Genomic DNA, 15657 nt, shown 5'->3' on the forward strand with positions numbered 1-15657 from the left:
GTTCCCACTTATCAGATGAAATTGTACACCAACTCTTTCAAGCTCCCAGTTTACATTCGTCTTTCTGTTGCTTCCTCGTTTGCAATAAGTTACATTTTTCCTCATCACCTCCTGGTACAAAAACCAGTATATGTGTAATCTCACTTATGCATTGTCTCCATTATCTTGTAAATGTCAGTAGCGAGAATTGAACAGACTTCATATACATATATAATAGGCACGGGATATATATGATAAGTGGAAATCAGGTCGATAAAGAGTGACGTGAACAAGATTGGAATGCGAAAAAAGTACAGTGTCAATTGTTTAGAAAGCTTACAAACATTGAAACAGACGAGACAAGCTTACGCATTATGATATCTCCGGTCGCATTGGTGAGATCGCTAGCACGCAAATGACCTGGATTAAGTTGAAGTATATGATCGTGACATCAGAAAAATGCAGTTGCATGAATACATCAGTGCGTGTGCTAAATAGGACGTGTGTGTACATGAGACACGGGAAAATGAACGCTAATCGGAATCAAGAATAGACTAGCGTGCGTACTTTCGTACGTCCATTAGCATGTGTGAGTACATACATGCGTCTGTTATAGCAAATGAATGAGATATAATCTCAAGTTTTGGGAATTTTGGAATCATTAGACAAGAACTTTTAGTGACCACGAACTACGGAAGGAGGCGCTTGGAGATCTATCAGATAAGGTAGTTGAAACTTTGAACAGTGACTTTATTTCATAGGTTCTGAAAGGGGAAGTGTGGTGTGACACTTGACATTCATTATTGATGAACTCTAATATCATCATTTTTGATCACTATCTAAAATGAATTCTCTACAAGAAGTTTGAGGAAAGACTGATGGGGGTTATTTGACAGTGAGAATAAATGGTGATAGTGCTATTCAATATGATTATGCCTAACAGTAATGGCATCTCATGGTTTGGGATTGTAGGTTAATTTTATTTCATTTTCATGTTAGTTTTTTTTTAAGGGAAATTAAGACTCTCTTGTTCGTATCTCAAGAGTTTGAATTAGCCTAAGAATTAATGATTGATTTCGGCTACGCAGAGAGGGAAGGCGATGGGAACATCGAGGGTAGGTCACTTTTCCAAGTTAGGAATTCTCTCCTTTTAGTTAAACAGGGTCATTTTGACCACGTAACACATATTGCACAGTTTATTCTGTCTCACTTATCAGTAACGGCAAATGAAGGAATTTTAGGGAGTAATAGTGGGCTACAATAATACAAGTTTTTAGGAACAATGGCACTAAAAGTTCCTTGCAAGATTTCTTCACCCCGGGGTCCGGTAATTTCATCGCAGTAATTACATCGTGGTAATTTCATCGTGGAAATTTCATCGCATGTAATTACATCTATACATCACCGCATTGTAATTACATCGTATAGGATCATATTGACAGTGATTTCATCGTAAGGTTTCTTCCCACCGCAAAAAATAAATAAACAATAATAATATAATTCACTTGTTTTTTTCTGTAAAAACGTCCAAGTATTACTGTTAAGAGTTGATGAGATCAAAGTATCTAACTAACTAGCAAATGGCCTAACTATTAGCAAATGGCCTGCTTGTTCACTTTTCCCAAGCAGTACGTAAAAAGGAATATACGAAATGCTAGAAATACCGCAGCACAAAAATTCTGCAAATCCAGAATGTTTACTGCAGTTAAGCCTTCCTCCGTAATATAGGATAACACATTCAAATCAGCCATTCCTTCTGTTCGACAGTGATGATGGATCAGACCGGATTATTTTATTTTCGACTCTGAGAAACTCTTCAGGTATTATTGGATGCAGATGGGACTTTCAAAACAGTACCGCCTCATTTAAACAAATATACACAATACATGGTACCATGAAAGGTGATGTTTTGCCTCTTGTTTTCGTTTTAATGAGCAACAAAACTGAAGATAGTTACAATAAGCTTTTGTCAGAGCTAAAAGTTTTAGAGCCAACCTTATCATCGAGCATAATTATGACTGATTTTGAACGTGCAGCGATTAATGCTTTTAGAGAATTTTTTCCTTATTCAGATAAAAAACGTTGCTTTTTTTCCACTTCTCACAATGTTTATTTCGATCCATTCAATCAAATGGTCTGCAAGAGGTGTATGAAAGTGATGCCGAATTCGCATTAAAACCAAATAAAAAAAGCGTATGACTGCAGCCAATTACAAAGAAAGAGAGAGAGATGAGCAGGACTTGATTGTTTCAAAGAGATTAAAATGGTAGTTAAATGGACACTCATTTACCTAAGTGTCCCCTAAGAAAAGATTTGCTTATCTCAAATGACTGGAAAATATTTAGAGCTCTAGTGATAAATTCCTGGATAGTTCTGAAGATGTTTTTGATCATTCTAGAATGAGTACCTATCAATTCAAAATGAAAAAAAAACCTTTATAACTCTGAATACCTGCCTATTCTTATTCTAAAAACATCCTTAACAAATCCCCTCTAAAAGAGCACTTCTGAGTGTATTCATATACTCGAGATACCATTGTTAACAATACCTAATTTCTTTAAAGCAATATTTAGAATTTCAGTTTACTTAGATTCAATTATCTACGATATAATTTTCAGCAAGAATCAAATGATACTGAAGTGATATATATGCAATTATAGTAATGACTTTTCTATTTACCAAGAAGACCATTGTCAGTACTTCTTCCAAACCCCACTTAATTAAGGACCAATTTGAATTTCTCAGTTTACTTATGAAACCATTTATCAATTAAATCTATTTGTTAGCAATACTAAACTGCCCTCCAAGTAAGACATCAGTTTGTGGCCTTCACGTGCCAACAGTCTTGAAATATGCAGAGATGCCATGATAATAAAGCTTTTCATAAGATAACATTCCAGTACTACTTACAGTACATAATTATGGCCTTTTCATCAACTTATGGTTTAACGTTAAACAAACAAGAGGTATTACTCCTCATGGCAAGCATTGTACAAAATTCACAGTTTCGCTTAACTGTTTGAAAATTACCAGTTGACATCTGTTATCAAGATTGAGATCAAACTTACCAAACTAAACACTGAAATATCTTTACTTAGAGTGTACACACGTAAATGCTTCCGACTGTGATCTCTCTCTCTCTCTCTAAAAAAAAAAAAAAAACTTTCTACAACCCAAGTCTTAAAGTAAAAGGTCCTACCAATGCTTACATTAACATTATTACAGTACGTATTATTATTATTCAGAATATGAACTCTATTCATAATGAACAAGCCTACAGGGGCCATTGACTTGTAATTCAACCTTTCAAAGAATACTTTTAATGACAAGGGAGCCTAACTACTACAAAATTCATTCTGATGGAACTCTTCTATAAATCGCTATCTGAAACAAACAGATTTTGTGGCTGCAAGGAATACACGAGAAGCTTATTAAAAGTCCTTCCGTGAAGGAGGTTAGTTGTATCTACCAACAAGACTCTCCGTGAAAACTACCAGGAATCATCTGTATTTAAGCTGAAAATATGACCTGTTCTATTCTACCGAATCATTAAAACCATACCCTCTAATGATTAATATTATTTTGCTACGATTTTACATGGACTTCAAGAAAAGGAAAATTAAGATTATCTTCTTAGCCAGGTAAGTACATATGCAATGAACAATGACTGACTGGCGTCTTCAAATCAAAACTAAGGAATTTAAATAGAAAAAAAAAAAAAAAACTCCTTAAAGATACGTAACTTTTCGATATAAATTATGAATCCTGAAACGGAGTACCTGATAGCTAAAAAACTAATGAGAATTGTGGGTAAAAATTATGAATCTCGAAAAGAACTAAGCTACTTAATGGCTAATAGCACTGCTAATAAGTTCAAGTGACATTTATGTATCTTGAAGCATAGCTATATTAATAAACTCTTTAAGATATCTACGTAGACGAAATGTATTTATCCAGGAATAATTAAGGTTTATAAAGCTTATCTTAAACTGTTATGAATCTTACGAAAAAAAAGAAGCACGTATCCTGAAACATACCAGATAGCTAATATTGAATAAGAAATTTAAACTACCTATATCAAACTGATATCAAAATACTAAATTCGAGTAAAGACGGAAATCTGTATCTTGCATCATACTTAACTACTTGATAGCTGATTTAAATTAATTAGTTTACATTAAAACCTAAGCATCCTAATAGGTATATAGTGAGTTGTCATAATCTTTATATTAATCCTTTTCCATCCACAGTAACTGGTCTCTGGTGATTTTTTTTTTAAATTCCATCTGGTATTACACCGTCGTCTTTTGCCTTGTTGTTGTTGATGTTGTTGTTGTTGATGATTAAGCTGGCGGTATACATCCTTTAGCGTTTCCTACTAAATTTGAATACGTTAATATTTGCTTGCGTAATTATCGACAGATTCAGGGACCTATTTTTTTCTCGAAGATTCTCTAACCAGATAAACTTACCGAATTCAATCGTTGACTCCTGCCCGCCTCCCTATCGTGTTTACATATTTTCAATTTCAATACACCCATCAAGACGATCTGATACAGACAGCTGCGTTCGTTTCCACACAAACAATTGAAACAAACTTATTTCTTTAAATATTTACGTGTATCTTTATCAAAATTGTATCGCCTACGTTTGATTCATAGGCACGTATCTGACATTTACAAAAATCTCTTACGATTAGAACTAAGTTTACATCATTCAAATGCTTTGTATGTTTCACAACTCTCATAAATTACTCTTTAGTTTTGAATTGTTTTTAAGTCTCAATCTCGGAAATCTAAATTTTCAAGGGTAAAATTAATTGATTGACTTCGAGATGCTAATTTACCGCACGAAACAAGAACAAGTACCATAAATAAGACGCTTAGCAAAGCGGTTCTCAGTGACTGACTGACGAGACATGATTGTTCCAAAGACGAATGTCGTACTTAACCGATTATCTTGGAAAGATACATTTGCAATAATAGACAATGTAGCAAATTTCGCTTTACTGAGTAACAGGTACGTTCCCTGTTGAGGAATTAGGTTTACTTATTTATCGAGTGCTGTATCTGGACTTCAATATTTATTTGTCTTGAAAATTAAGAGAGAAGAGCTTTGTTACAAGCGGTGACCTCAATTGTTTAAAACTGTGACGTTTGCTTGTGTTTTGTTTGGCAACTTAATAACTTGACCGAGCTGTCAAAAGACAGGAGTTGTATCGAATCGGCCTTATGGATGTATTGAAACGAATTGAATCGAAATACCTTCAGCCCTTAAAGCGAAATGCCTGTGAAAAAAAATATCTACATTAATCACTCGTTAGGAAAAGGGGTTCGATACAAATAATTGTAGAGGATTTCGACTATATCATTCCTTATGTTATATAGTACCAATGGGCCAATGAAAATCACCAATTGTTATATTGCTGTGAAGACCCGAGCTTTTATTCATAATCACCTAAGCACTGGTTGTCAAAACTCACCTGGTTACATCTATCAGTTGTTTGTTTGTTTGAATAACCAGTGGTTATTCAACAATGGGACCAACGGCTTTACGTGGCTTCCGAACCACGTCGAGTGAACTTCTGTCACCAGAAATACACATACATCTATCTGTTGTCGTGTCACAGACCTGGAAAAATGTCTCAATAGCATTCAGTAATTCCACTGCAATTGAGAGTGATTATTGTTACAAATTTCTGATATACTGAGAACTACCTTGAATGTTTAATAATAATTCGTATTCTGTACAAATTGGCCAATTATAAGAGAGTGGTGGGTACCGAGTCATTTCCTTCATGCGAGCCCTTATGGAGACATTTCTAACATCCAGTGTCTAGATGTTGCAGCGTTTATTTCATTATCTAATGAACTATAACAGGACTACAATATTTTATGGTTTTTCCTGAGCTGTGAAATGGAAATCGGGAAGAAAAAAAAAAGTGTTACTAAAGGCCATTAACCTCTAAGAAGAATCCCAGGCTAAGACTGTCTGAGAAATGTACGAATATAAGATCGCGTACTAGACTGGGTATCTGAAAAAATTTAAGGTATTTAAAAACACTTCCCGTTCCCTTTGACCGTCGTTGGCAAATCATACCCGAGCAAAATTTGTTATTCGCGTGTGTGTGTGTGTGTACACTCAGTCCAGTCCTTTTTTCATTTTTTTTATTTCTTAAATTGATAAAACAAATATGTTGCCATTAAATTCATAACTCATGAGGAGTTAGTTCCACAAGAGATCAGTAACTTAAATATGACTAAATTAGATATAGAAAAAATATACTAATGACATATAGTTTTATTTTTATTTTCTTAAATTAATAAAGCAAATATGTCGCCATTATATTCATAACCAAGAGGAGTTAGTTCCACAAGAGATCAGTAACTTAATTGTTTATTTGTTGGTATGGTGTTTTTACGTTGCATGGAACCAGTGGTTATTCAGCAACGGGACCAACGGCATTAAGTGACTTCTGAACCACGTCGAGAGTGAATTTCTATCACCAGAAAATCGGTAACTTAAATATAACTAAATAGCTATAGAAATAAAATATACTAATGGCGTATCATAGTTATAGATGCAAGTCGGTTTAATACGACTGTAGTAACTTTGTCGCCAGAAACATATTTCCTTTGATATCACAGTAAAATCAAAATTAAGTTATAACCAGGCCAAGAGAGGTAAGAACACACCACTTTCGGGTAACAACTGAAGAATTAACATATTTTAATATCCTACGTCACCGAAAATATTATAGCACAACTCACCAGCTATGGATGGCGCTTTAAGATATGATGATGACCAGCTACGTACAATAAGCACAATAATCATCAGTTTTACCTTTAATACAAACGACTATCAAATTTCCTAAAAGATTACTTTACTTCCATACAGTCAACATGAGCAATAGGCTTCATTTTTACCCATCAACAGCAAAATTCCACATTATCTTCTAAAAATGTTTAATTGCAATAAGCAGAAAATATATAACCCACTGCTCGTAACCAAAACCAATCAATAAAAGCTTAAATGCCACCAACATTCGTTGTGTTGCCTTCTTAATATTGCTATAAGACACAAAGTTCTTTCTTAATGTCGGTTACCACTGGAACTTAAAAAAGAAAAAAAAACATAAAATAGATCGATTAAATCACATCATCACAGAAGAAGGATTATTTGTTCAATTAACCATCGATCGCTAAGGCCTCATTGCAAGGGCGCAGTGACCGATTTTAGTTATCTATATACATATAACCTTAAGGACACCATTGGTCCACGAGTACTTAAGTACCCAGCGTAGTTTGTTTTAACATTCCATTTACATCGAAGTTATGGAATATATTCTGTAAGTACCTACGAGCCAATCACAATAGTTTAACGCTCAAAACATTGAAGTAATCAAGTTAGGACTCCTTACTTAACTTGCTAATAGCTCATGGCTGGTCAACAAATTCTAAAAACGAAAGATTGGCCTCAAGTAATGACGTAACATCAATAGTAGTTACTAAAGGCAATACTTAACCGACTACTTACGTTAAGCCCGGTAAGTAAATAGACATGTACGTATAAGAATCTGATCTACTTGAATGTGATCCATTCAAGAACTATCTATAAGGTCATTATTATTATTCCCGGAGACTGCCAGTATCCGGCTGGATGTTAATCTGAACAAAATAAACAAAAGACAAGACTCATCCTGCTCGAAGGTTATAAATGCCTTCCAGTGGCTGTAATTATTATAATTCTTTATTGACAAAACATGACACATGTTGTACTACTATATTTACATTTAGTTTGCACAAAACAGTGGTTTTTAATCTATAACAATAACTTACTATTTCACCAATACATTATAAAATATTTTGTCCATAAAAAGGAAAATATTCTCATTCATAACATCTAAACATCACAACCAGCCCCTCAAACACCAACACCAAAACAAAGAATAACCCTTATTTTATTTATCTATTTTTTTCTAAGCTCAGTCATTTATTCAGCATAAATCTTTCTCACTTCAAATATATACTGACACAGGTCAATTAAGTTGTTCTCCTCTCCAAACAGTGCGTCAATGTTCGTATAATTTAGAATTCTAAATTTCTGCCTTTTAGATCTTGACCTTAGACATTCAATTAAAACATTTGGACATTCAATTAAAACATGTGCTTCTTCACTCTGCACTGTCTGTCTGTGAATCACAATGACAAACTCGCAACTGCCGAAAGCTGGTGATATAACCAGAAAATAAAACAAGCTGCTATAAGCACTCGATGTTTTGTCGAGTGCGGCAGAAAACAGAATGACGTGATTAGCTAAGTTGTTTCTAGTATTGCCAGCGAAATTTGAACTTAATGCTGCTGTCAAGTAGAAACTCTTGGCTATATATGTAATTACTGGGTAAGTTACATATACAAAAACTATTTAATAGGCGTTGTTTTGGGCTATTGTATCCTTTTCCCAACATGAAAGAGTGATTTATGCACAAAATAAAGATAATTTGTTTGTAACATCCATTTTTGTCTACCTGGGGGGGTCATGGGGACCCATGAAGAGTTCAAACCCAAACAATTGATGGTTATCTGGCAATTGGACTGAAAGCGGGAAGGTCAAGAATCCATCATTTCTATAATGATGCCTCCAAACAAGAGACTACGAGTAATATATCTCGTACTTCTGAATAGTATTTAACTCAACGACGATTCATGGCAAACTTGACTAAACCAAGTTCAATAATCATTCAACCAAGTTAAAAATCCTTAGAAATTGACAAAGGAGGCTGTCTATTTTGAAGTGTAATTCTACTAAAACTCTTAGTTGATTTTTCGTCTTTAATCAAAGATGCCAAAATAAAAATCCAATTTGACTGACCATTTTAGTACTATAAATAAGAAATATTACAAGTCTAACGGGTGGAGAAAACGCAGCACACTGCTTGACAATAGACTAGAGAGCAAACAAGAAGGCATTGCTGCAGAATTCAAGTTCTTCCAGATGGAAGGTAAAACAAAAGCTCCTTACTTTCTGTACAAAAATTTCAACGCAGAGCTAGAGGAAGCTCTACTGACAGGTATGGGCAATATGTGATCTGCATTTGTCATTTCTGCTATCATACTATGCCAAGCCATTCAACTCATAATTACGAAATCAAAAACATTAACTAAACTAAGAGATATAATTCAAACATATCGTATACTACAGGATAGTCGCAAAGAGTTCATAAAGAAAAATGTTCCTACATTTCATAATTTCTTTCTTCCTCGGTCATGGAAAAAGGCCAAAATCTATATTGATGGGAGAAGGAGATAAACAGCTACGTACAGTGACAGAAAGTGGCTGTTGCAGTCTCCGCCAGCTACGAATGCATTAGAACGGCCAGGGAAGGCTCTAGAAATCAGGTTATGCAATGGAATAGGTAGAGAGCCTGTAATATACTCTCTCAACCTGTTTGAAGTTGACAACATTCAAATAACTGAATTTTGCAACGGAAGTCAGCAGAAAACTAAACATATTTGTTCAAAAGAGGTGTAGTTCTAAAACAGATTATTTGCTTAATGCTACTGGTCAAGTTAATGGGGATTTAATCATGGTAGAATATAACATGGCATGACAGATCTAAGGAATTTAGGCTATTAGGCCTGGTGCTGGGACAGTCACTGGGCTATGATATTGGTAGGAAACGTTGGATATTGGAAAACGAATTCTGTTGTTATTGGAAGCTTTCATATTGGGCTAAGTTATTATACATTATCATTACTTTTTTTCATATTGAAAGGAAAGAAACGTCATGAGTAGAAGCAATCTTTTTTTCCACTCAATTTTCAAAATAGTTTCTATTTTCGAATTCATGAAGGAAATTGCCAGCAAAGATGAGCCATCATGAAAATGAAACTGAAAGAAGATTTCGCTATGAGGGCAAGCCTTGGTCATTACAGGAGTGTAGAGTGAAGAGAATATTTGTCCCTTCTTTTTTACTTCAAGGTCAATAGCAGTTATCTGGAAACTCTTATCACAGAATTTATTTACATGTTCAGTGAAATAAAACCCGAGATATTATGTAATGAAAAGAGGCTACTCAATCCTCCCCAACTTTTCTTATTCTTATTCAGTAACGTCCACAGCTGTATGATCAATTTAGATTTTAATAAAGCGAGGGGTGAAATGGTTATTCATTATTATTATTTTTTTTTTTCTCTCTATCACAGTCCTCCAATCGACTGGGTGGTATTTATAGTGTGGGGTTCCGGGTTGCATCCTGCCTCCTTAGGAGTCCATCACTTTTCTTACTATGTCCGCTGTTTCTAGGATCACACACTTCGGCATGAGTCCTGGAGCTACTTCAGCCTCTAGTTTTTCTAGATTCCTTTTCAGAGATCTTGGGATCGTTGCCTAGTGTTCCTATGATTTATGGGTTACGATTTCCACTGGCATATCCATATCCTTCTTTATTTCTATTTTCAGATCTTGATACTTATCCATTTTTTCCCTCTCTTTTTCTTCAACTCTGGTGTCCCATGGTATTGCGACATCAATGAGTGATACTTTCTTCTTGATTTTGTCAATGAACGTCACGTCCTGGTTCCTGTTTTATTTGCACGTATCACCCTATCCGTTCTGATACCATAGTCCCCAGAGGATCTTTGCCTGATCGTTTCTATCACTCCTTCAGGTTGGTGCTCGTACCACTTATTACTGCAAAGGTAGCTGATGTTTCTTGCACAAGCTCCAGTGGAGGGCTTTTGCCACTAAGAAATCATGCCTCTTTTTGTATTGGTTCTGTGCAAGTGCCGGGCATTCGCTTGCTATGTGGTTTATGGTTTCCATTTTTCGTATTGCACTTCCTACATATGGGGAGAGATGTTATTCCGTCTATCGTTCTTTGAACAAATCTGGTTCTTAGGGCCTGATCTTGTGCCGCTGTTATCATTCCTTCAGTTTCCTTCTTTAGCTCTCCCTCTGTAGCCATTGCCAATTGTCATCGCTGGCTAGTTCTTTAGTCTGTCTCATGTTATTGTCCGTGCATTGGTTTGTTTGTTGGCCGGTCCAGTCCTCTGTTCTGTTTTGTTATTCTCCTGTGCTCTGTATATTTCTGGGTCTTCTTTCTACTTTTATTAGTTTCCCCTTTTCTTCCCATGCACTCTTTAGCCACTCGTCTTCACTGGTTTGCAGATATTGCCCCAGTGCTCTGTTTTCGATGTTGACGCAGTCCTCTATACTTAGTAGTCCTCTCCCTCCTTCCTTTCGTGTTATGTATAGTCTGTCCGTATTTGCTCTTGGGTGTGTAGTGCTTTGTGTATTGTCATGTGTTTCCTGGTTTTCTGATCTATGCTGCGGAGTTCTGCCTTCGTCCATTCCACTATTCCTGCGCTGTATCTGATTACTGGCACTGCCCATGTGTTTATGGCTTTTATCATATTTCCGGCGTTGAGTTTTGACTTGAGTATCGCCTTGAGTCTCTGCATATATTCTTTCCTGATCGTGTCCTTCATCTCTTGGTGTTTTATATCCCTCCCTCCATTATTCCCACGTATTTGTATCCTGTCTCATCTATGTGTTTGATGTTGCTCCATATCTGGTAGCTTTATTCCCTTCAGTCGTTACTTGCCTTTTGTATGTTGACTAAGGCGCACTTTTCTATTCCAAACTCCATCCTGATGTCCCCAGATACAATCCTTACAGTCTGGATTAGGGTACTATTTCCTTGATGCTCTTACCATACAGCTTGATGTCGTCCATGAACATCAGATGGTTGATTCTGTTGCCTCTTTTCTGAGTGGTACCCGGCATCCATCTTCTGTAGTACTTTTGTCATGGAATCATGGCTACTACGAAGAGTAGTGGGGACAGTGAGTCGCCCTGGAAGATCCGTCTCCTGATATTAACCTCTGCTAGTCTTATGCCAGAGCTTGTAAGTATTGTATTCCAGTTTGCGCACTTGTATTTTTGAGGAAGCTGATGGTGTTTTCCTCTGCCCCATATATTTTCAGGCATTCTATTAGCCATGGTATCATGTCGAAGGCTTTCTTATAGTCTATCCATGCCATGCTTAGGTTGGTTTTCCTTCTCCTACTGTTCTTCATTACCATTTTGTCTATCAGAAGCTGGTCTTTTGTGCCCCTACACTTCCTTCTGCAGTCTTTCTGTTGGTGGGGGTGATGTGTCTCCTCTAAGTAATTGTATAGCCTTTCACGATGATACCTGTTAGTAACTTCCACATTATTGGTAGGCAGGTGATAGGCCTGTAGTTACGGGGCTATATTTCCCTTACTCTTGTCTTTTTGTACTAAGGATGTTCTTCCTGTGGTCATCCATTTGGGTGCATGGTGATTTGAGATACAATGCTGGAGTTGTTCTGCTATTCGTGGGTGTCGGGCCTTGAAGTTTTTGAGCCAGTATCCATGGCTTCATCGGGACCTGGGGCTTTCCAGTTTGGCATTTTCTTTAGTTGGTGTCGGACTGTGTCTGTCGTGATCTCTGTGAATCTTTGTTTTATTCTCCCTGTTTCTTCTTCCTGACTTCTTGGAGCCATGTCGGTTGAAGGCGTCGCCATAAACATGGGAGAATCATTAAGGGAACAAGTCGTTGTTCGTTAACGAGGACCCACTAGTTCACTTCTATATAGTAATCCAAACATTTATTGAAGATTTTAATGTTAGTACAGGCTCTGTCTTTCCTTCATCTGATGCTGCCACAGACATATAAACCATTACGAGAATGTCACCGCTAACCATGAATTACACACACAAGGACAACAAGAAGTGAGGAGATCATGAAGGATAGACACGCAAAATATATGTTGTGGACAAGCAATCGACTATATACTTGGATTGGGGAGTCGACCGTCCTGCTCGTCGCCTCGTCCTTTAGGGAAACATCGTCTACTTATGAGATTCAGGGCCTCTGTAACACGGTTTTTTCGCAATAACTTTTTATCTATTCATTTTATAAATATAACGCTTATTCAGAATACATATTATATCAACACATAAATTTTGAGTGTATTCTGCACTACGTAGGTTGAATAAATTTGGTACTTATAATGTAAAAGTGACTTTTTTGAAGACGGGCCAACTTACTCAGAGAAAAGGTTTTGAACGCACTCGTTACGTAACTTATGACAGCATTTCTTCCCTCTTTCTCGATGGATGATTGGCTATACGTAACGAAGGCTAAACCTCTGGCAACAATGACATACAAATTTAAATACAAGCAAAGCAGTACACCTTTATGAACTCTGGAACCTCTCCACTGATAATTGTCATAATGAACAAACCAACAAAATATGTTAATAAATACAAAAACACTTCGATTATTAGTCTAACTCCCAAAATAAGTTTCCAAAGAAATTACAGTCTACTTTATATGTCACAATCAGATTGACAAGATGTAGGGAATAGTTGGTAATTATAAAAAACATAGTAGACAAGCTTGATTTGATACTGCTATAGTCCAATGTCAGCATTTTTTTATTGATTGGCTATCTACTATTGTTTTTTTTTACTGAAAAAAAAAAAAAAAAAAATAGCCGGTACCGTAAATATTGGCTTTAAACCTTCACCAATAATTATCGTCAGAATGATGACTTCATGAGGCTCCACCCACTTTCGCCTCGTTATAATTCAGGATAACACTGAAGGCTATCATGGGCATTGTTGGATTAGAAAATTTAACTTCTGGCTATAAAAACTAATTTCTCGAGTAGTTATAAGAAGTGCTAAATGATCCTCAAGGATCCCTGCAGTTGGCCTAAACGTTTAATTCATGTATATTACTGCTATACTGTTGCGGCACTACTGCTACAGTAGTATTACTACGCTAGCACTGATACCCCACCCACATCTATGTATCGTTCCGCCATTCATAAAGTCTTTGGGTTTCAGAGCCGATGGAGTTTCTGAATGGTGGATGGGCGGGGCAACATTTAGTCAAAAGGTGTTTGTTTACCTTGCTTACATAATTAATGTTTTTCGACTCTTGGCTCGTAATCATTGGCCATGGCGTCGGCTAGACCATTTTTACTCTATAAAAATTAAAACTATCGGGTTTAGGTTATTGATAATGCTGACAAAATTTGTGTGTGGTTGTATACATATGTCAACTTTCAGCTACATCCGAAGCTTTGACAAGGAGCAAAGTCCAAAAAACCGTTTGACAGAGGCCCCTGAATATCAATAGTAGGTCTTCCCTTGGACCCTATTACATTGGTTGCTCTCCACCAAAACAAGGACCTTACAGTTTGTATTAATGATTTTAGTTAGTCTGAAGACGAACCCAGGACAGGGTTCGAAAGCCCTTGTAACGCTTTTATAAAATCAACATTATTCGCCACTGATTATAACACACACACACACACACACACACCTATAACAGTATTATATATATATATATATATATATATATATATATATATATATATATTATAGATATATATATATATATATATATAAATATATATATATATATATATATATATATCTATATGTATGTATATATACTATATATGCATGAGCAACAATGTTAACAAGTTGGAGCATTTTCCATTCAATATTCAAAAAGCCGAATAACTCTTACGAATGAGACAACAGCGCGTTCATCGACCGACCGAACTGTCGAGATACAGACAGGGTCCTGACTTCTCTCTGCTTTAAAAATGAATCTCGACTTCATGGAAGTTCTGCTCAAACGTTCCTCTTGCATGCGACACAGATGCAAAACTGAGGCTCCCCACCCCAATTTTATTGTCCGTGAAGTATGTAGTACTATTTCCTCGGACTAGGGTGTTCCAACATGACGTTTTGCAATGCATGCAATTTACTTTTTGCTGGGTTTCAGTCAGTGGGTAAATATTCTGGGAGACCGTGTGCTCTCATTTTCGAGGTCCAACGATAAGGGACACTTCACGAATGTACGTAATTGAAATTTCTGATTATATATATCTACATATATATATATATATATATAGATATTATATATATATTATATAGATATTATATAGATATTATGTAGATATTATATATATATAATATATATATATATATATATATATATATATATATATATTTTATATAATGTTATATAGATATTATAGAGATATATATATATATATATATATATATATATATATATATATATATATATATATAATCAGAAATTTGAATTCTGACAACCTTACGACGAACGATCCAACGGCCCTCCCTATTTAAACCTGACACATCCAAGAGTGAACCTGAGGCTTATTCCCTTCGCTTCTGAGAACCTTTTCATCTGCTGAATGAATGATTAATGAGCGGGTGAGGAAAGACCTGAGAAAAGCGAGCGAATAACAGGGAAATGAAGGGGAGGTTCTTGTCACATGGTGGGTGCAATTGCTTGCAGCTGCTGTGGGCAATCTCTCTCACCTTGCAAATTTGCATTACAGGGAATGAGATGACCTGTTCCAAACCCTACGTACTTCATGACATCTTCCCGCTCTCAATAATAGAGGTCAAACCTCGTCTAATAGAAGCACAACTCTCTCTCTCTCTCTCTCTCTCTCTCTCTCTCTCTCTCTCTCTCTCTCTCTCTCATGACATGCTAGAACCGTCAAATTGACTTCAACCAAGATGTTATTGTCATCATGGAAGACTGGATGTTTTCTTTAATAAGCTACATGACTGATACAGTTAGAATCCATCTCTT

The sequence above is a fragment of the Macrobrachium nipponense genome, chromosome 28 (genome assembly GCF_015104395.2).
Source record: "Macrobrachium nipponense isolate FS-2020 chromosome 28, ASM1510439v2, whole genome shotgun sequence".
Lineage (NCBI taxonomy): Eukaryota > Metazoa > Arthropoda > Malacostraca > Decapoda > Palaemonidae > Macrobrachium > Macrobrachium nipponense.